Below are 17,615 nucleotides of genomic sequence, written 5' to 3' on the forward strand. Positions count from 1 at the left end.
GTCACACAACCCCAAACCGGAACTCCTGTTTTTAGGGTTACATGCAGTCAGTTTGATACTTAGCACACATTGTTCAGTGCATGCTGCATTGGATTTGTAAAATACATTGCAAATGGAATGGTTTGGTATCAATTTGAAGGTATATTTGTAAGCAATAAGAAAAAAAGCCATTTTTGTGCTCTACTTTTTCTGTTGATGGTTTCCGGCTTCGAAAGTAGGTCATACTATTTGAGCCCAAAATTGTCGCCTGCACAGCTGTCAAAACCGGTGTGCCTGTTCTAAGGTGAATATTTTGAGTTACAACGTATAGAATTAAAGGACATCCTTTTTTCAAATGAGTATGCATTTATCTTTCCAATTATGTATGATGATATAGTGGGTCATTGCTTGATCATGGTAAAAATTGATATCGAACTTCAACTAATTTATATGTAATATAGAAGGAAATTAATTGCGCATGCGTAACCTCAAATAAAACTGTGAGTTTGGAGTACACGACAATCTTTCTCCAACCACACGTACCAATAAATATTCCAAAATCAAGGCCTGGCAAGTGTCATTAAAGAAAAGTTGGTCTTTAAAAATGGGTGTTAATTTATTCATAAAATATAACACAGTTTTTTCGTCGTTGATACATCTAGATGAAGCAATCAGCGTGGAACGAAAACTTGTCCTCATTTACACTTGACAATAATTACAATATATATGAAGAAAGGCAAAAAAGCAAGTGCTCCCCGACGGGGAATCGAACTCCGGTCTCCCGCGTGACAGGCGGGGATACTCACCACTATACTATCGAGGAAGCTGATAATGGACATCGATATCAAACCACAGATAATTGCAAGCACAGAGCATTCGGCCAGCGAGGCATATTTCTACTACATACTTGACATGTGAAGTTCAAGCTTCCCAAGTGGTCTAGTGGTTAGGATGGTGTGGCTGTGAAAAGATGCGACGGACCGGAAATTTTAAGTCCCCGTAGCGCAGTGAATAGCGCGCTGGACTTCTAATCCAGAGGTCGCGGGTTCGAATCCCACCGAGAATGATTTGTATGTAGTATAGACCTTTCAGAAAAGGTATGCTTAGTTGGGTCTCTATGTGCACAATGTAGCATTTATTTTCTCTTTAAGTTGTCGTTTGTACATTGAATTATACAGGGAAATTATTAAGTATAATGTGACCCCAAGCTTTACCGCCAAGTGTCAAGTTCACTTCGTGTAGTCTCTTACATTCAAGGTCACACAACCCCAAACCGGAACTCCTGTTTTTAGGGTTACATGCAGTCAGTTTGATACTTAGCACACATTGTTCAGTGCATGCTGCATAGGATTTGTAAAATACATTGCAAATGGAATGGTTTGGTATCAATTTGAAGGTATATTTGTAAGCAATAAGAAAAAAAAGCCATTTTTGTGCTCTACTTTTTTGTTGATGGTTTCCGGCTTCGAAAGTAGGTCATACTATTTGAGCCCAAAATGGTCGACTGCACAGCTGTCAAAACCGGTGTGCCTGTTCTAAGGTGAATATTTTGAGTTACAACGTATAGAATTAAAGGACATTCTTTTTTTCAAATGAGTATGCATTTATCTTTCCAATTATGTATGATGATATAGTGGGTCATTGCTTGATCATGGTAAAAATTGATATCGAACTTCAACTAATTTATATGTAATATAGAAGGAAATTAATTGCGCATGCGTAACCTCAAATAAAACTGTGAGTTTGGAGTACACGACAATCTTTCTCCAACCACACGTACCAATAAATATTCCAAAACCAAGGCCTGGCAAGTGTCATTAAAGAAAAGTTGGTCTTTAAAAATGGGTGTTAATTTATTCATAGAATATAACACAGTTTTTTCGTCGTTGATACATCTAGATGAAGCAATCAGCGTGGAACGAAAACTTGTCCTCATTTACACTTGACAATAATTACAATATATATGAAGAAAGGCAAAAAAGCAAATGCTCCCCGACGGGGAATCGAACCCCGGTCTCCCGCGTGACAGGCGGGGATACTCACCACTATACTATCGAGGAAGCTGATAATGGACATCGATATCAAACCACAGATAATTGCAAGCACAGAGCATTCGGCCAGCGAGGCATATTTCTACTACATACTTGACATGTGAAGTTCAAGCTTCCCAAGTGGTCTAGTGGTTAGGATTCCACGCTCTCACCGTGGCGGCCGGGGTTCGATTCCCCGCTTGGGAATTCTCTTTTGCAAAGTTATGTTTATGTTGTAAAATAAGGCGCATTTTCAGAAGCTTGTAACAGTATTAATAGTTGACATTATTTGCTCGTGAACAATATTTCACCGAAACAAGTTCGAACGTGTGGCTGTGAAAAGATGCGACGGACCGGAAATTTTAAGTCCCCGTAGCGCAGTGAATAGCGCGCTGGACTTCTAATCCAGAGGTCGCGGGTTCGAATCCCACCGGGAATGATTTGTATGTAGTATAGACCTTTCAGAAAAGGTATGCTTAGTTGGGTCTCTATGTGCACAATGTAGCATTTATTTTCTCTTTAAGTTGTCGTTTGTACATTGAATTATACAGGAAAATTATTAAGTATAATGTGACCCCAAGCTTTACCGCCAAGTGTCAAGTTCACTTCGTGTAGTCTCTTACATTCAAGGTCACACAACCCCAAACCGGAACTCCTGTTTTTAGGGTTACATGCAGTCAGTTTGATACTTAGCACACATTGTTCAGTGCATGCTGCATAGGATTTGTAAAATACATTGCAAATGGAATGGTTTGGTATCAATTTGAAGGTATATTTGTAAGCAATAAGAAAAAAAGCCATTTTTGTGCTCTACTTTTTCTGTTGATGGTTTCCGGCTTCGAAAGTAGGTCATACTATTTGAGCCCAAAATGGTCGCCTGCACAGCTGTCAAAACCGGTGTGCCTGTTCTAAGGTGAATATTTTGAGTTACAACGTATAGAATTAAAGGACATCCTTTTTTCAAATGAGTATGCATTTATCTTTCCAATTATGTATGATGATATAGTGGGTCATTGCTTGATCATGGTAAAAATTGATATCGAACTTCAACTAATTTATATGTAATATAGAAGGAAATTAATTGCGCATGCGTAACCTCAAGTAAAACTGTGAGTTTGGAGTACACGACAATCTTTCTCCAACCACACGTACCAATAAATATTCCAAAATCAAGGCCTGGCAAGTGTCATTAAAGAAAAGTTGGTCTTTAAAAATGGGTGTTAATTTATTCATAGAATATAACACAGTTTTTTCGTCGTTGATACATCTAGATGAAGCAATCAGCGTGGAACGAAAACTTGTCCTCATTTACACTTGACAATAATTACAATATATATGAAGAAAGGCAAAAAAGCAAGTGCTCCCCGACGGGGAATCGAACCCCGGTCTCCCGCGTGACAGGCGGGGATACTCACCACTATACTATCGAGGAAGCTGATAATGGACATCGATATCAAACCACAGATAATTGCAAGCACAGAGCATTCGGCCAGCGAGGCATATTTCTACTACATACTTGACATGTGAAGTTCAAGCTTCCCAAGTGGTCTAGTGGTTAGGATTCCACGCTCTCACCGTGGCGGCCGGGGTTCGATTCCCCGCTTGGGAATTCTCTTTTGCAAAGTTATGTTTATGTTGTAAAATAAGGCGCATTTTCAGAATCTTGTAACAGTATTAATAGTTGACATTATTTTCTCGTGAACAACATTTCACCGAAACAAGTTCGAACGTGTGGCTGTGAAAAGATGCGACGGACCGGAAATTTTAAGTCCCCGTAGCGCAGTGAATAGCGCGCTGGACTTCTAATCCAGAGGTCGCGGGTTCGAATCCCACCGGGAATGATTTGTATGTAGTATAGACCTTTCAGAAAAGGTATGCTTAGTTGGGTCTCTATGTGCACAATGTAGCATTTATTTTCTCTTTAAGTTGTCGTTTGTACATTGAATTATACAGGAAAATTATTAAGTATAATGTGACCCCAAGCTTTACCGCCAAGTGTCAAGTTCACTTCGTGTAGTCTCTTACATTCAAGGTCACACAACCCCAAACCGGAACTCCTGTTTTTAGGGTTACATGCAGTCAGTTTGATACTTAGCACACATTGTTCAGTGCATGCTGCATTGGATTTGTAAAATACATTGCAAATGGAATGGTTTGGTATCAATTTGAAGGTATATTTGTAAGCAATAAGAAAAAAAAGCCATTTTTGTGCTCTACTTTTTCTGTTGATGGTTTCCGGCTTCGAAAGTAGGTCATACTATTTGAGCCCAAAATTGTCGCCTGCACAGCTGTCAAAACCGGTGTGCCTGTTCTAAGGTGAATATTTTGAGTTACAACGTATAGAATTAAAGGACATCCTTTTTTCAAATGAGTATGCATTTATCTTTCTAATTATGTATGATGATATAGTGGGTCATTGCTTGATCATGGTAAAAATTGATATCGAACTTCAACTAATTTATATGTAATATAGAAGGAAATTAATTGCGCATGCGTAACCTCAAATAAAACTGTGAGTTTGGAGTACACGACAATCTTTCTCCAACCACACGTACCAATAAATATTCCAAAATCAAGGCCTGGCAAGTGTCATTAAAGAAAAGTTGGTCTTTTAAAATGGGTGTTAATTTATTCATAAAATATAACACAGTTTTTTCGTCGTTGATACATCTAGATGAAGCAATCAGCGTGGAACGAAAACTTGTCCTCATTTACACTTGACAATAATTACAATATATATGAAGAAAGGCAAAAAAGCAAGTGCTCCCCGACGGGGAATCGAACTCCGGTCTCCCGCGTGACAGGCGGGGATACTCACCACTATACTATCGAGGAAGCTGATAATGGACATCGATATCAAACCACAGATAATTGCAAGCACAGAGCATTCGGCCAGCGAGGCATATTTCTACTACATACTTGACATGTGAAGTTCAAGCTTCCCAAGTGGTCTAGTGGTTAGGATGGTGTGGCTGTGAAAAGATGCGACGGACCGGAAATTTTAAGTCCCCGTAGCGCAGTGAATAGCGCGCTGGACTTCTAATCCAGAGGTCGCGGGTTCGAATCCCACCGAGAATGATTTGTATGTAGTATAGACCTTTCAGAAAAGGTATGCTTAGTTGGGTCTCTATGTGCACAATGTAGCATTTATTTTCTCTTTAAGTTGTCGTTTGTACATTGAATTATACAGGGAAATTATTAAGTATAATGTGACCCCAAGCTTTACCGCCAAGTGTCAAGTTCACTTCGTGTAGTCTCTTACATTCAAGGTCACACAACCCCAAACCGGAACTCCTGTTTTTAGGGTTACATGCAGTCAGTTTGATACTTAGCACACATTGTTCAGTGCATGCTGCATAGGATTTGTAAAATACATTGCAAATGGAATGGTTTGGTATCAATTTGAAGGTATATTTGTAAGCAATAAGAAAAAAAGCCATTTTTGTGCTCTACTTTTTTGTTGATGGTTACCGGCTTCGAAAGTAGGTCATACTATTTGAGCCCAAAATGGTCGCCTGCACAGCTGTCAAAACCGGTGTGCCTGTTCTAAGGTGAATATTTTGAGTTACAACGTATAGAATTAAAGGACATTCTTTTTTTCAAATGAGTATGCATTTATCTTTCCAATTATGTATGATGATATAGTGGGTCATTGCTTGATCATGGTAAAAATTGATATCGAACTTCAACTAATTTATATGTAATATAGAAGAAAATTAATTGCGCATGCGTAACCTCAAATAAAACTGTGAGTTTGGAGTACACGACAATCTTTCTCCAACCACACGTACCAATAAATATTCCAAAACCAAGGCCTGGCAAGTGTCATTAAAGAAAAGTTGGTCTTTAAAAATGGGTGTTAATTGCAAGCACAGAGCATTTGGCCAGCGAGGCATATTTCTACTACATACTTGACATGTGAAGTTCAAGCTTCCCAAGTGGTCTAGTGGTTAGGATTCCACGCTCTCACCGTGGCGGCCGGGGTTCGATTCCCCGCTTGGGAATTCTCTTTTGAAAAGTTATGTTTATGTTGTAAAAAAAGGCGCATTTTTAGAAGCTTGTAACAGTATTAATAGTTGACATTATTTGCTCGTGAACAACATTTCACCGAAACAAGTTCGAACGTCAGGCTGTGAAAAGATGCGACGGACCGGAAATTTTAAGTCCCCGTAGCGCAGTGAATAGCGCGCTGGACTTCTAATCCAGAGGTCGCGGGTTCGAATCCCACCGGGAATGATTTGTATGTAGTATAGACCTTTCAGAAAAGTTATGCTTATGTGGGTGTCTATGTGCACAATGTAGCATTTATTTTCTCTTTAAGTTGTCGTTTGAACATTGAATTATACAAGGAAATTATTTAGTATAATGTGACCCCAAGCTTAACCGCCAAGTGTCAAGTTCACTTCGTGTAGTCTCTTACATTCAAGTAAAACTGTAAGTTTGGAGTACACGACAATCTTTCTCCAACCACACGTACCAATAAATATTCCAAAACCAAGGCCTGGCAAGTGTCATTAAAGAAAAGTTGGTCTTTAAAAATGGGTTTTAATTTATTGATAAAATATAATACAGTTTTTTCGTCGTTGATACATCTAGATGAAGCAATCAGCGTGGAACGAAAACTGGTCCTCATTTACATTTGACAATAATTACAATATATATGAAGAAAGGCAAAAAAGCAAGTGCTCCCCGACGGGGAATCGAACCCCGGTCTCCCGCGTGACAGGCGGGGATACTCACCACTATACTATCGAGGAAGCTGATAATGGACATCGATATCAAACCACAGATAATTGCAAGCACAGAGCATTTGGCCAGCGAGGCATATTTCTACTACATACTTGACATGTGAAGTTCAAGCTTCCCAAGTGGTCTAGTGGTTAGGATTCCACGCTCTCACCGTGGCGGCCGGGGTTCGATTCCCCGCTTGGGAATTCTCTTTTGAAAAGTTATGTTTATGTTGTAAAATAAGGCGCATTTTCAGAAGCTTGTAACAGTATTAATAGTTGACAATATTTGCTCGTGAACAACATTTCACCGAAACAAGTTCGAACGTGTGGCTGTGAAAAGATGCGACGGACCGGAAATTTTAAGTCCCCGTAGCGCAGTGAATAGCGCGCTGGACTTCTAATCCAGAGGTCGCGGGTTCGAATCCCACCGGGAATGATTTGTATGTAGTATAGACCTTTCAGAAAAGGTATGCTTATGTGGGTCTCTATGTGCACAATGTAGCATTTATTTTCTCTTTAAGTTGTCGTTTGAACATTGAATTATACAAGGAAATTATTTAGTATAATGTGACCCCAAGCTTAACCGCCAAGTGTCAAGTTCACTTCGTGTAGTCTCTTACATTCAAGTAAAACTGTAAGTTTGGAGTACACGACAATCTTTCTCCAACCACACGTACCAATAAATATTCCAAAATCAAGGCCTGGCAAGTACGTGCCATTAAAGAAAAGTTGGTCTTTAAAAATCTGTGTTAATTTATTCATAGAATATAACACAGTTTTTTCGTCGTTGATACATCTAGATGAAGCAATCAGCGTGGAACGAAAACTTGTCGTCAGTTACACTTGACAATTATTACAATATATATGAAGAAAGGCAAAAAAGCAAGTGCTCCCCGACGGGGAATCGAACTCCGGTCTCCCGCGTGACAGGCTGGGATACTCACCACTATACTATCGAGGAAGCTGATAATGGACATCGATATCAAACCACAGATAATTGCAAGCACAGAGCATTCGGCCAGCGAGGCATATTTCTACTACATACTTGACATGTAAAGTTCAAGCTTCCCAAGTGGTCTAGTGGTTAGGATTCCACGCTCTCACCGTGGCGGCCGGGGTTCGATTCCCCGCTTGGGAATTCTTTTTTGCAAAGTTATGTTTATGTTGTAAAATAAGGCGCATTTTCAGAATCTTGTAACAGTATTAATAGTTGACATTATTTTCTCGTGAACAACATTTCACCGAAACAAGTTCGAACGTGTGGCTGTGAAAAGATGCGACGGACCGGAAATTTTAAGTCCCCGTAGCGCAGTGAATAGCGCGCTGGACTTCTAATCCAGAGGTCGCGGGTTCGAATCCCACCGGGAATGATTTGTCTGTAGTTTAGACCTTTCAGAAAAGGTATGCTTAGTTGGGTCTCTATGTGCACCAAGTGTCAAGTTCACTTCGTGTAGTCTCCTATATTTAAGTAAAACTGTAAGTTTGGAGTACACGACAATCTTTCTCCAACCACACGTACCAATAAATATTCCAAAATCAAGGCCTGGCAAGTGTCATTAAAGAAAAGTTTTTCTTTAAAAATGGGTGTTAATTTATTCATAGAATATAACACAGTTTTTTCGTCGTTGATACATCTAGATGAAGCAATCAGCGTGGAACGAAAACGGCCGGGGTTCGCTTCCCCGCTTGGGAATTCTCTTTTGCAAAGTTATGTTTATGTTGTAAAATAAGGCGCATTTTCAGAAGCTTGTAACAGTATTAATAGTTGACATTATTTGCTCGTGAACAATATTTCACCGAAACAAGTTCGAACGTGTGGCTGTGAAAAGATGCGACGGACCGGAATTTTTAAGTCCCCGTAGCGCAGTGAATAGCGCGCTGGACTTCTAATCCAGAGGTCGCGGGTTCGAATCCCACCGGGAATGATTTGTATGTAGTATAGACCTTTCAGAAAAGCTTGCTTAGTTGGGTCTCTATGTGCACAATGTAGCATTTATTTTCTCTTTAAGTTGTCGTTTGTACATTGAATTATACAGGGAAATTATTAAGTATAATGTGACCCCAAGCTTTACCGCCAAGTGTCAAGTTCACTTCGTGTAGTCTCTTACATTCAAGGTCACACAACCCCAAACCGGAACTCCTGTTTTTAGGGTTACATGCAGTCAGTTTGATACTTAGCACACATTGTTCAGTGCATGCTGGATAGGATTTGTAAAATACATTGCAAATGGAATGGTTTGGTATCAATTTGAAGGTATATTTGTAAGCAATAAGAAAAAAAACTGTGAGTTTGGAGTACACGACAATCTTTCTCCAACCACACGTACCAATAAATATCGAACCCCGGTCTCCCGCGTGACAGGCGGGGATACTCACCACTATACTATCGAGGAAGCTGATAATGGACATCGATATCAAACCACAGATAATTGCAAGCACAGAGCATTCGGCCAGCGAGGCATATTTCTACTACATACTTGACATGTGAAGTTCAAGCTTCCCAAGTGGTCTAGTGGTTAGGATTCCACGCTCTCACCGTGGCGGCCGGGGTTCGATTCCCCGCTTGGGAATTCTCTTTTGCAAAGTTATGTTTATGTTGTAAAATAAGGCGCATTTTCAGAAGCTTGTAACAGTATTAATAGTTGACATTATTTGCTCGTGAACAACATTTCACCGAAACAAGTTCGAACGTGTGGCTGTGAAAAGATGCGACGGACCGGACATTTTAAGTCCCCGTAGCGCAGTGAATAGCGCGCTGGACTTCTAATCCAGAGGTCGCGGGTTCGAATCCCACCGGGAATGATTTGTATGTAGTATAGACCTTTCAGAAAAGGTATGCTTAGTTGGGTCTCTATGTGCACAATGTAGCATTTATTTTCTCTTTAAGTTGTCGTTTGTACATTGAATTATACAGGAAAATTATTAAGTATAATGTGACCCCAAGCTTTACCGCCAAGTGTCAAGTTCACTTCGTGTAGTCTCTTACATTCAAGGTCACACAACCCCAAACCGGAACTCCTGTTTTTAGGGTTACATGCAGTCAGTTTGATACTTAGCACACATTGTTCAGTGCATGCTGCATTGGATTTGTAAAATACATTGCAAATGGAATGGTTTGGTATCAATTTGAAGGTATATTTGTAAGCAATAAGAAAAAAAGCCATTTTTGTGCTCTACTTTTTCTGTTGATGGTTTCCGGCTTCGAAAGTAGGTCATACTATTTGAGCCCAAAATTGTCGCCTGCACAGCTGTCAAAACCGGTGTGCCTGTTCTAAGGTGAATATTTTGAGTTACAACGTATAGAATTAAAGGACATCCTTTTTTCAAATGAGTATGCATTTATCTTTCCAATTATGTATGATGATATAGTGGGTCATTGCTTGATCATGGTAAAAATTGATATCGAACTTCAACTAATTTATATGTAATATAGAAGGAAATTAATTGCGCATGCGTAACCTCAAATAAAACTGTGAGTTTGGAGTACACGACAATCTTTCTCCAACCACACGTACCAATAAATATTCCAAAATCAAGGCCTGGCAAGTGTCATTAAAGAAAAGTTGGTCTTTATAAATGGGTGTTAATTTATTCATAAAATATAACACAGTTTTTTCGTCGTTGATACATCTAGATGAAGCAATCAGCGTGGAACGAAAACTTGTCCTCATTTACACTTGACAATAATTACAATATATATGAAGAAAGGCAAAAAAGCAAGTGCTCCCCGACGGGGAATCGAACTCCGGTCTCCCGCGTGACAGGCGGGGATACTCACCACTATACTATCGAGGAAGCTGATAATGGACATCGATATCAAACCACAGATAATTGCAAGCACAGAGCATTCGGCCAGCGAGGCATATTTCTACTACATACTTGACATGTGAAGTTCAAGCTTCCCAAGTGGTCTAGTGGTTAGGATGGTGTGGCTGTGAAAAGATGCGACGGACCGGAAATTTTAAGTCCCCGTAGCGCAGTGAATAGCGCGCTGGACTTCTAATCCAGAGGTCGCGGGTTCGAATCCCACCGAGAATGATTTGTATGTAGTATAGACCTTTCAGAAAAGGTATGCTTAGTTGGGTCTCTATGTGCACAATGTAGCATTTATTTTCTCTTTAAGTTGTCGTTTGTACATTGAATTATACAGGGAAATTATTAAGTATAATGTGACCCCAAGCTTTACCGCCAAGTGTCAAGTTCACTTCGTGTAGTCTCTTACATTCAAGGTCACACAACCCCAAACCGGAACTCCTGTTTTTAGGGTTACATGCAGTCAGTTTGATACTTAGCACACATTGTTCAGTGCATGCTGCATAGGATTTGTAAAATACATTGCAAATGGAATGGTTTGGTATCAATTTGAAGGTATATTTGTAAGCAATAAGAAAAAAAGCCATTTTTGTGCTCTACTTTTTTGTTGATGGTTACCGGCTTCGAAAGTAGGTCATACTATTTGAGCCCAAAATGGTCGCCTGCACAGCTGTCAAAACCGGTGTGCCTGTTCTAAGGTGAATATTTTGAGTTACAACGTATAGAATTAAAGGACATCCTTTTTTCAAATGAGTATGCATTTATCTTTCCAATTATGTATGATGATATAGTGGGTCATTGCTTGATCATGGTAAAAATTGATATCGAACTTCAACTAATTTATATGTAATATAGAAGGAAATTAATTGCGCATGCGTAACCTCAAGTAAAACTGTGAGTTTGGAGTACACGACAATCTTTCTCCAACCACACGTACCAATAAATATTCCAAAATCAAGGCCTGGCAAGTGTCATTAAAGAAAAGTTGGTCTTTAAAAATGGGTGTTAATTTATTCATAGAATATAACACAGTTTTTTCGTCGTTGATACATCTAGATGAAGCAATCAGCGTGGAACGAAAACTTGTCCTCATTTACACTTGACAATAATTACAATATATATGAAGAAAGGCAAAAAAGCAAGTGCTCCCCGACGGGGAATCGAACCCCGGTCTCCCGCGTGACAGGCGGGGATACTCACCACTATACTATCGAGGAAGCTGATAATGGACATCGATATCAAACCACAGATAATTGCAAGCACAGAGCATTCGGCCAGCGAGGCATATTTCTACTACATACTTGACATGTGAAGTTCAAGCTTCCCAAGTGGTCTAGTGGTTAGGACGGTGTGGCTGTGAAAAGATGCGACGGACCGGAAATTTTAAGTCCCCGTAGCGCAGTGAATAGCGCGCTGGACTTCTAATCCAGAGGTCGCGGGTTCGAATCCCACCGGGAATGATTTGTATCTAGAAAAGGTATGCTTAGTTGGGTCTCTATGTGCACAATGTAGCATTTATTTTCTCTTTAAGTTGTCGTTTGTACATTGAATTATACAGGGAAATTATTAAGTATAATGTGACCCCAAGCTTTACCGCCAAGTGTCAAGTTCACTTCGTGTAGTCTCTTACATTCAAGGTCACACAACCCCAAACCGGAACTCCTGTTTTTAGGGTTACATGCAGTCAGTTTGATACTTAGCACACATTGTTCAGTGCATGCTGCATAGGATTTGTAAAATACATTGCAAATGGAATGGTTTGGTATCAATTTGAAGGTATATTTGTAAGCAATAAGAAAAAAGCCATTTTTGTGCTCTACTTTTTTGTTGATGGTTTCCGGCTTCGAAAGTAGGTCATACTATTTGAGCCCAAAATGGTCGCCTGCACAGCTGTCAAAACCGGTGTGCCTGTTCTAAGGTGAATATTTTGAGTTACAACGTATAGAATTAAAGGACATTCTTTTTTCAAATGAGTATGCATTTATCTTTCCAATTATGTATGATGATATAGTGGGTCATTGCTTGATCATGGTAAAAATTGATATCGAACTTCAACTAATTTATATGTAATATAGAAGGAAATTAATTGCGAATGCGTAACCTCAAATAAAACTGTGAGTTTGGAGTACACGACAATCTTTCTCCAACCACACGTACCAATAAATATTCCAAAACCAAGGCCTGGCAAGTGTCATTAAAGAAAAGTTGGTCTTTAAAAATCGGTGTTAATTGCAAGCACAGAGCATTTGGCCAGCGAGGCATATTTCTACTACATACTTGACATGTGAAGTTCAAGCTTCCCAAGTGGTCTAGTGGTTAGGATTCCACGCTCTCACCGTGGCGGCCGGGGTTCGATTCCCCGCTTGGGAATTCTCTTTTGAAAAGTTATGTTTATGTTGTAAAATAAGGCGCATTTTTAGAAGCTTGTAACAGTATTAATAGTTGACATTATTTGCTCGTGAACAACATTTCACCGAAACAAGTTCGAACGTCAGGCTGTGAAAAGATGCGACGGACCGGAAATTTTAAGTCCCCGTAGCGCAGTGAATAGCGCGCTGGACTTCTAATCCAGAGGTCGCGGGTTCGAATCCCACCGGGAATGATTTGTATGTAGTATAGACCTTTCAGAAAAGTTATGCTTATGTGGGTCTCTATGTGCACAATGTAGCATTTATTTTCTCTTTAAGTTGTCGTTTGAACATTGAATTATACAAGGAAATTATTTAGTATAATGTGACCCCAAGCTTAACCGCCAAGTGTCAAGTTCACTTCGTGTAGTCTCTTACATTCAAGTAAAACTGTAAGTTTGGAGTACACGACAATCTTTCTCCAACCACACGTACCAATAAATATTCCAAAACCAAGGCCTGGCAAGTGTCATTAAAGAAAAGTTGGTCTTTAAAAATGGGTTTTAATTTATTGATAAAATATAATACAGTTTTTTCGTCGTTGATACATCTAGATGAAGCAATCAGCGTGGAACGAAAACTGGTCCTCATTTACATTTGACAATAATTACAATATATATGAAGAAAGGCAAAAAAGCAAGTGCTCCCCGACGGGGAATCGAACCCCGGTCTCCCGCGTGACAGGCGGGGATACTCACCACTATACTATCGAGGAAGCTGATAATGGACATCGATATCAAACCACAGATAATTGCAAGCACAGAGCATTTGGCCAGCGAGGCATATTTCTACTACATACTTGACATGTGAAGTTCAAGCTTCCCAAGTGGTCTAGTGGTTAGGATTCCACGCTCTCACCGTGGCGGCCGGGGTTCGATTCCCCGCTTGGGAATTCTCTTTTGAAAAGTTATGTTTATGTTGTAAAATAAGGCGCATTTTCAGAAGCTTGTAACTGTATTAATAGTTGACAATATTTGCTCGTGAACAACATTTCACCGAAACAAGTTCGAACGTGTGGCTGTGAAAAGATGCGACGGACCGGAAATTTTAAGTCCCCGTAGCGCAGTGAATAGCGCGCTGGACTTCTAATCCAGAGGTCGCGGGTTCGAATCCCACCGGGAATGATTTGTATGTAGTATAGACCTTTCAGAAAAGGTATGCTTATGTGGGTCTCTATGTGCACAATGTAGCATTTATTTTCTCTTTAAGTTGTCGTTTGAACATTGAATTATACAAGGAAATTATTTAGTATAATGTGACCCCAAGCTTAACCGCCAAGTGTCAAGTTCACTTCGTGTAGTCTCTTACATTCAAGTAAAACTGTAAGTTTGGAGTACACGACAATCTTTCTCCAACCACACGTACCAATAAATATTCCAAAATCAAGGCCTGGCAAGTACGTGCCATTAAAGAAAAGTTGGTCTTTAAAAATCTGTGTTTATTTATTCATAGAATATAACACAGTTTTTTCGTCGTTGATACATCTAGATGAAGCAATCAGCGTGGAACGAAAACTTGTCCTCAGTTACACTTGACAATTATTACAATATATATGAAGAAAGGCAAAAAAGCAAGTGCTCCCCGACGGGGAATCGAACTCCGGTCTCCCGCGTGACAGGCGGGGATACTCACCACTATACTATCGAGGAAGCTGATAATGGACATCGATATCAAACCACAGATAATTGCAAGCACAGAGCATTCGGCCAGCGAGGCATATTTCTACTACATACTTGACATGTAAAGTTCAAGCTTCCCAAGTGGTCTAGTGGTTAGGATTCCACGCTCTCACCGTGGCGGCCGGGGTTCGATTCCCCGCTTGGGAATTCTTTTTTGCAAAGTTATGTTTATGTTGTAAAATAAGGCGCATTTTCAGAATCTTGTAACAGTATTAATAGTTGACATAATTTTCTCGTGAACAACATTTCACCGAAACAAGTTCGAACGTGTGGCTGTGAAAAGATGCGACGGACCGGAAATTTTAAGTCCCCGTAGCGCAGTGAATAGCGCGCTGGACTTCTAATCCAGAGGTCGCGGGTTCGAATCCCACCGGGAATGATTTGTCTGTAGTTTAGACCTTTCAGAAAAGGTATGCTTAGTTGGGTCTCTATGTGCACAATGCAGCATTTATTTTCTCTTTAAGTTGTCGTTTGAACATTGAATTATACAGGGAAATTATTAAGTATAATGTGACCCCAATCTTTACCACCAAGTGTCAAGTTCACTTCGTGTAGTCTCCTATATTTAAGTAAAACTGTAAGTTTGGAGTACACGACAATCTTTCTCCAACCACACGTACCAATAAATATTCCAAAATCAAGGCCTGGCAAGTGTCATTAAAGAAAAGTTGGTCTTTAAAAATGGGTGTTAATTTATTCATAGAATATAACACAGTTTTTTCGTCGTTGATACATCTAGATGAAGCAATCAGCGTGGAACGAAAACTTGTCCTCATTTACACTTGACAATAATCACAATATATATGAAGAAAGGCAAAAAAGCAAGTGCTCCCCGACGGGGAATCGAACCCCGGTCTCCCGCGTGACAGGCGGGGATACTCACCACTATACTATCGAGGAAGCTGATAATGGACATCGATATCAAACCACAGATAATTGCAAGCACAGAGCATTCGGCCAGCGAGGCATATTTCTACTACATACTTGACATGTGAAGTTCAAGCTTCCCAAGTGGTCTAGTGGTTAGGATTCCACGCTCTCACCGTGGCGGCCGGGGTTCGCTTCCCCGCTTGGGAATTCTCTTTTGCAAAGTTATGTTTATGTTGTAAAATAAGGCGCATTTTCAGAAGCTTGTAACAGTATTAATAGTTGACATTATTTGCTCGTGAACAATATTTCACCGAAACAAGTTCGAACGTGTGGCTGTGAAAAGATGCGACGGACCGGAAATTTTAAGTCCCCGTAGCGCAGTGAATAGCGCGCTGGACTTCTAATCCAGAGGTCGCGGGTTCGAATCCCACCGGGAATGATTTGTATGTAGTATAGACCTTTCAGAAAAGCTTGCTTAGTTGGGTCTCTATGTGCACAATGTAGCATTTATTTTCTCTTTAAGTTGTCGTTTGTACATTGAATTATACAGGGAAATTATTAAGTATAATGTGACCCCAAGCTTTACCGCCAAGTGTCAAGTTCACTTCGTGTAGTCTCTTACATTCAAGGTCACACAACCCCAAACCGGAACTCCTGTTTTTAGGGTTACATGCAGTCAGTTTGATACTTAGCACACATTGTTCAGTGCATGCTGGATAGGATTTGTAAAATACATTGCAAATGGAATGGTTTGGTATCAATTTGAAGGTATATTTGTAAGCAATAAGAAAAAAAGCCATTTTTGTGCTCTACTTTTTCTGTTGATGGTTTCCGGCTTCGAAAGTAGGTCATACTATTTGAGCCCAAAATGGTCGCCTGCACAGCTGTCAAAACCGGTGTGCCTGTTCTAAGGTGAATATATTTGAGTTACAACATATAGAATTAAAGGACATCCTTTTTTCAAATGAGTATGCATTTATCTTTCCAATTATGTATGATGATATAGTGGGTCATTGCTTAATCATGGTAAAAATTGATATCGAACTTCAACTAATTTATATGTAATATAGAAGGAAATTAATTGCGCATGCGTAACCTCAAGTAAAACTGTGAGTTTGGAGTACACGACAATCTTTCTCCAACCACACGTACCAATAAATATTCCAAAACCAAGGCCTGGCAAGTGTCATTAAAGAAAAGTTGGTCTTTAAAAATGGGTGTTAATTTATTCATAGAATATAACACAGTTTTATCGTCGTTGATACATCTAGATGAAGCAATCAGCGTGGAACGAAAACTTGTCCTCATTTACACTTGACAATAATTACAATATATATGAAGAAAGGCAAAAAAGCAAGTGCTCCCCGACGGGGAATCGAACCCCGGTCTCCCGCGTGACAGGCGGGGATACTCACCACTATACTATCGAGGAAGCTGATAATGGACATCGATATCAAACCACTGATAATTGCAAGCACAGAGCATTCGGCCAGCAAGGCATATTTCTACTACATGCGTGACATGTGAAGCTCAAGCTTACCAAGTGGTCTAGTGGTTAGGATTCCACGTCATCGTGGCGGCCGGGGTTCGATTCCACGCTTGGGAATTCTCTTTTGCAAAGTTATGTTTATGTTGTTAAATAAGGCGCATTTCAGAAGCTTGTAACAGTATTAATAGTTGACATTATTTTCTCGTGAACAACATTTGACCGAAACAAGTTCGAATGTGTGACTGTGAAAAGATGCGATGGACCGGAAATTTTAAGTCCCCTAAGCGCAGTGAATAGCGCGCTGGTCTTCTAATCCAGAGGTCGCGGGTTCGAATCCCGCCGGGGATGATTTTACTGTAGTTTAGACCTTTCAGAAAAGGTAGGGGTATGTGGGTCTCTATGTGCAAAATGTTGCATTTATTTTCGCTTAAAGTTGTCGCTTTTACATTAAATTATACAGGGAAATTATTTAGTATACATGTATTGTGACCCCAAGCTTTACCGCCAAGTGTCAAGTTCACTTCATGTAGTCTCTTACCTTCAAGTAAAACTGTGAGTTTGGAGTACACGACAACCTTTCTCCAACCACACGTACCAATAAATATTCCAAAATCAAG

The 17,615-nt window shown here is 39.9% G+C and overlaps 37 non-coding genes across 37 annotated transcripts; 26 read left to right on the forward strand and 11 right to left on the reverse strand.

Annotated features, from left to right (window-relative positions):
- Positions 1–730: 730 nt before the first annotated feature.
- On the reverse strand, positions 731–802 carry Trnad-guc (transfer RNA aspartic acid (anticodon GUC)). The gene has a single exon. It is a non-coding gene; the product is annotated as a tRNA-Asp (tRNA).
- Positions 803–972: 170 nt separating this feature from the next.
- On the forward strand, positions 973–1,045 carry Trnar-ucu (transfer RNA arginine (anticodon UCU)). Its single transcript has one exon. It is a non-coding gene; the product is annotated as a tRNA-Arg (tRNA).
- A 922-nt stretch (positions 1,046–1,967) lies between these two features.
- Trnad-guc (transfer RNA aspartic acid (anticodon GUC)) lies at positions 1,968–2,039 on the reverse strand. Its single transcript has one exon. It is a non-coding gene; the product is annotated as a tRNA-Asp (tRNA).
- A 105-nt stretch (positions 2,040–2,144) lies between these two features.
- On the forward strand, positions 2,145–2,216 carry Trnae-cuc (transfer RNA glutamic acid (anticodon CUC)). Its single transcript has one exon. It is a non-coding gene; the product is annotated as a tRNA-Glu (tRNA).
- A 159-nt stretch (positions 2,217–2,375) lies between these two features.
- Positions 2,376–2,448, forward strand: Trnar-ucu (transfer RNA arginine (anticodon UCU)). Its single transcript has one exon. It is a non-coding gene; the product is annotated as a tRNA-Arg (tRNA).
- A 921-nt stretch (positions 2,449–3,369) lies between these two features.
- On the reverse strand, positions 3,370–3,441 carry Trnad-guc (transfer RNA aspartic acid (anticodon GUC)). Its single transcript has one exon. It is a non-coding gene; the product is annotated as a tRNA-Asp (tRNA).
- Positions 3,442–3,546: 105 nt separating this feature from the next.
- Trnae-cuc (transfer RNA glutamic acid (anticodon CUC)) lies at positions 3,547–3,618 on the forward strand. The gene has a single exon. It is a non-coding gene; the product is annotated as a tRNA-Glu (tRNA).
- A 159-nt stretch (positions 3,619–3,777) lies between these two features.
- On the forward strand, positions 3,778–3,850 carry Trnar-ucu (transfer RNA arginine (anticodon UCU)). Its single transcript has one exon. It is a non-coding gene; the product is annotated as a tRNA-Arg (tRNA).
- A 922-nt stretch (positions 3,851–4,772) lies between these two features.
- On the reverse strand, positions 4,773–4,844 carry Trnad-guc (transfer RNA aspartic acid (anticodon GUC)). Its single transcript has one exon. It is a non-coding gene; the product is annotated as a tRNA-Asp (tRNA).
- A 170-nt stretch (positions 4,845–5,014) lies between these two features.
- Trnar-ucu (transfer RNA arginine (anticodon UCU)) lies at positions 5,015–5,087 on the forward strand. Its single transcript has one exon. It is a non-coding gene; the product is annotated as a tRNA-Arg (tRNA).
- Positions 5,088–5,941: 854 nt separating this feature from the next.
- On the forward strand, positions 5,942–6,013 carry Trnae-cuc (transfer RNA glutamic acid (anticodon CUC)). Its single transcript has one exon. It is a non-coding gene; the product is annotated as a tRNA-Glu (tRNA).
- Positions 6,014–6,172: 159 nt separating this feature from the next.
- On the forward strand, positions 6,173–6,245 carry Trnar-ucu (transfer RNA arginine (anticodon UCU)). Its single transcript has one exon. It is a non-coding gene; the product is annotated as a tRNA-Arg (tRNA).
- A 449-nt stretch (positions 6,246–6,694) lies between these two features.
- On the reverse strand, positions 6,695–6,766 carry Trnad-guc (transfer RNA aspartic acid (anticodon GUC)). Its single transcript has one exon. It is a non-coding gene; the product is annotated as a tRNA-Asp (tRNA).
- Positions 6,767–6,871: 105 nt separating this feature from the next.
- Trnae-cuc (transfer RNA glutamic acid (anticodon CUC)) lies at positions 6,872–6,943 on the forward strand. Its single transcript has one exon. It is a non-coding gene; the product is annotated as a tRNA-Glu (tRNA).
- A 159-nt stretch (positions 6,944–7,102) lies between these two features.
- Trnar-ucu (transfer RNA arginine (anticodon UCU)) lies at positions 7,103–7,175 on the forward strand. The gene has a single exon. It is a non-coding gene; the product is annotated as a tRNA-Arg (tRNA).
- A 630-nt stretch (positions 7,176–7,805) lies between these two features.
- On the forward strand, positions 7,806–7,877 carry Trnae-cuc (transfer RNA glutamic acid (anticodon CUC)). The gene has a single exon. It is a non-coding gene; the product is annotated as a tRNA-Glu (tRNA).
- A 159-nt stretch (positions 7,878–8,036) lies between these two features.
- On the forward strand, positions 8,037–8,109 carry Trnar-ucu (transfer RNA arginine (anticodon UCU)). Its single transcript has one exon. It is a non-coding gene; the product is annotated as a tRNA-Arg (tRNA).
- A 482-nt stretch (positions 8,110–8,591) lies between these two features.
- On the forward strand, positions 8,592–8,664 carry Trnar-ucu (transfer RNA arginine (anticodon UCU)). Its single transcript has one exon. It is a non-coding gene; the product is annotated as a tRNA-Arg (tRNA).
- A 573-nt stretch (positions 8,665–9,237) lies between these two features.
- Trnae-cuc (transfer RNA glutamic acid (anticodon CUC)) lies at positions 9,238–9,309 on the forward strand. The gene has a single exon. It is a non-coding gene; the product is annotated as a tRNA-Glu (tRNA).
- A 159-nt stretch (positions 9,310–9,468) lies between these two features.
- Positions 9,469–9,541, forward strand: Trnar-ucu (transfer RNA arginine (anticodon UCU)). The gene has a single exon. It is a non-coding gene; the product is annotated as a tRNA-Arg (tRNA).
- A 921-nt stretch (positions 9,542–10,462) lies between these two features.
- Trnad-guc (transfer RNA aspartic acid (anticodon GUC)) lies at positions 10,463–10,534 on the reverse strand. Its single transcript has one exon. It is a non-coding gene; the product is annotated as a tRNA-Asp (tRNA).
- Positions 10,535–10,704: 170 nt separating this feature from the next.
- On the forward strand, positions 10,705–10,777 carry Trnar-ucu (transfer RNA arginine (anticodon UCU)). The gene has a single exon. It is a non-coding gene; the product is annotated as a tRNA-Arg (tRNA).
- A 920-nt stretch (positions 10,778–11,697) lies between these two features.
- Positions 11,698–11,769, reverse strand: Trnad-guc (transfer RNA aspartic acid (anticodon GUC)). Its single transcript has one exon. It is a non-coding gene; the product is annotated as a tRNA-Asp (tRNA).
- A 170-nt stretch (positions 11,770–11,939) lies between these two features.
- On the forward strand, positions 11,940–12,012 carry Trnar-ucu (transfer RNA arginine (anticodon UCU)). The gene has a single exon. It is a non-coding gene; the product is annotated as a tRNA-Arg (tRNA).
- Positions 12,013–12,850: 838 nt separating this feature from the next.
- On the forward strand, positions 12,851–12,922 carry Trnae-cuc (transfer RNA glutamic acid (anticodon CUC)). The gene has a single exon. It is a non-coding gene; the product is annotated as a tRNA-Glu (tRNA).
- A 159-nt stretch (positions 12,923–13,081) lies between these two features.
- Positions 13,082–13,154, forward strand: Trnar-ucu (transfer RNA arginine (anticodon UCU)). Its single transcript has one exon. It is a non-coding gene; the product is annotated as a tRNA-Arg (tRNA).
- A 449-nt stretch (positions 13,155–13,603) lies between these two features.
- Positions 13,604–13,675, reverse strand: Trnad-guc (transfer RNA aspartic acid (anticodon GUC)). Its single transcript has one exon. It is a non-coding gene; the product is annotated as a tRNA-Asp (tRNA).
- Positions 13,676–13,780: 105 nt separating this feature from the next.
- Positions 13,781–13,852, forward strand: Trnae-cuc (transfer RNA glutamic acid (anticodon CUC)). Its single transcript has one exon. It is a non-coding gene; the product is annotated as a tRNA-Glu (tRNA).
- Positions 13,853–14,011: 159 nt separating this feature from the next.
- Trnar-ucu (transfer RNA arginine (anticodon UCU)) lies at positions 14,012–14,084 on the forward strand. Its single transcript has one exon. It is a non-coding gene; the product is annotated as a tRNA-Arg (tRNA).
- Positions 14,085–14,537: 453 nt separating this feature from the next.
- On the reverse strand, positions 14,538–14,609 carry Trnad-guc (transfer RNA aspartic acid (anticodon GUC)). The gene has a single exon. It is a non-coding gene; the product is annotated as a tRNA-Asp (tRNA).
- Positions 14,610–14,714: 105 nt separating this feature from the next.
- On the forward strand, positions 14,715–14,786 carry Trnae-cuc (transfer RNA glutamic acid (anticodon CUC)). The gene has a single exon. It is a non-coding gene; the product is annotated as a tRNA-Glu (tRNA).
- Positions 14,787–14,945: 159 nt separating this feature from the next.
- Trnar-ucu (transfer RNA arginine (anticodon UCU)) lies at positions 14,946–15,018 on the forward strand. Its single transcript has one exon. It is a non-coding gene; the product is annotated as a tRNA-Arg (tRNA).
- Positions 15,019–15,467: 449 nt separating this feature from the next.
- Positions 15,468–15,539, reverse strand: Trnad-guc (transfer RNA aspartic acid (anticodon GUC)). The gene has a single exon. It is a non-coding gene; the product is annotated as a tRNA-Asp (tRNA).
- Positions 15,540–15,644: 105 nt separating this feature from the next.
- Trnae-cuc (transfer RNA glutamic acid (anticodon CUC)) lies at positions 15,645–15,716 on the forward strand. The gene has a single exon. It is a non-coding gene; the product is annotated as a tRNA-Glu (tRNA).
- A 159-nt stretch (positions 15,717–15,875) lies between these two features.
- On the forward strand, positions 15,876–15,948 carry Trnar-ucu (transfer RNA arginine (anticodon UCU)). The gene has a single exon. It is a non-coding gene; the product is annotated as a tRNA-Arg (tRNA).
- A 921-nt stretch (positions 15,949–16,869) lies between these two features.
- Positions 16,870–16,941, reverse strand: Trnad-guc (transfer RNA aspartic acid (anticodon GUC)). The gene has a single exon. It is a non-coding gene; the product is annotated as a tRNA-Asp (tRNA).
- Positions 16,942–17,272: 331 nt separating this feature from the next.
- Trnar-ucu (transfer RNA arginine (anticodon UCU)) lies at positions 17,273–17,347 on the forward strand. Its single transcript has one exon. It is a non-coding gene; the product is annotated as a tRNA-Arg (tRNA).
- The last annotated feature ends 268 nt before the right edge of the window (positions 17,348–17,615 follow it).

This window comes from Dreissena polymorpha, chromosome 5 (assembly GCF_020536995.1).
Source record: "Dreissena polymorpha isolate Duluth1 chromosome 5, UMN_Dpol_1.0, whole genome shotgun sequence".
Classification (NCBI taxonomy): domain Eukaryota; kingdom Metazoa; phylum Mollusca; class Bivalvia; order Myida; family Dreissenidae; genus Dreissena; species Dreissena polymorpha.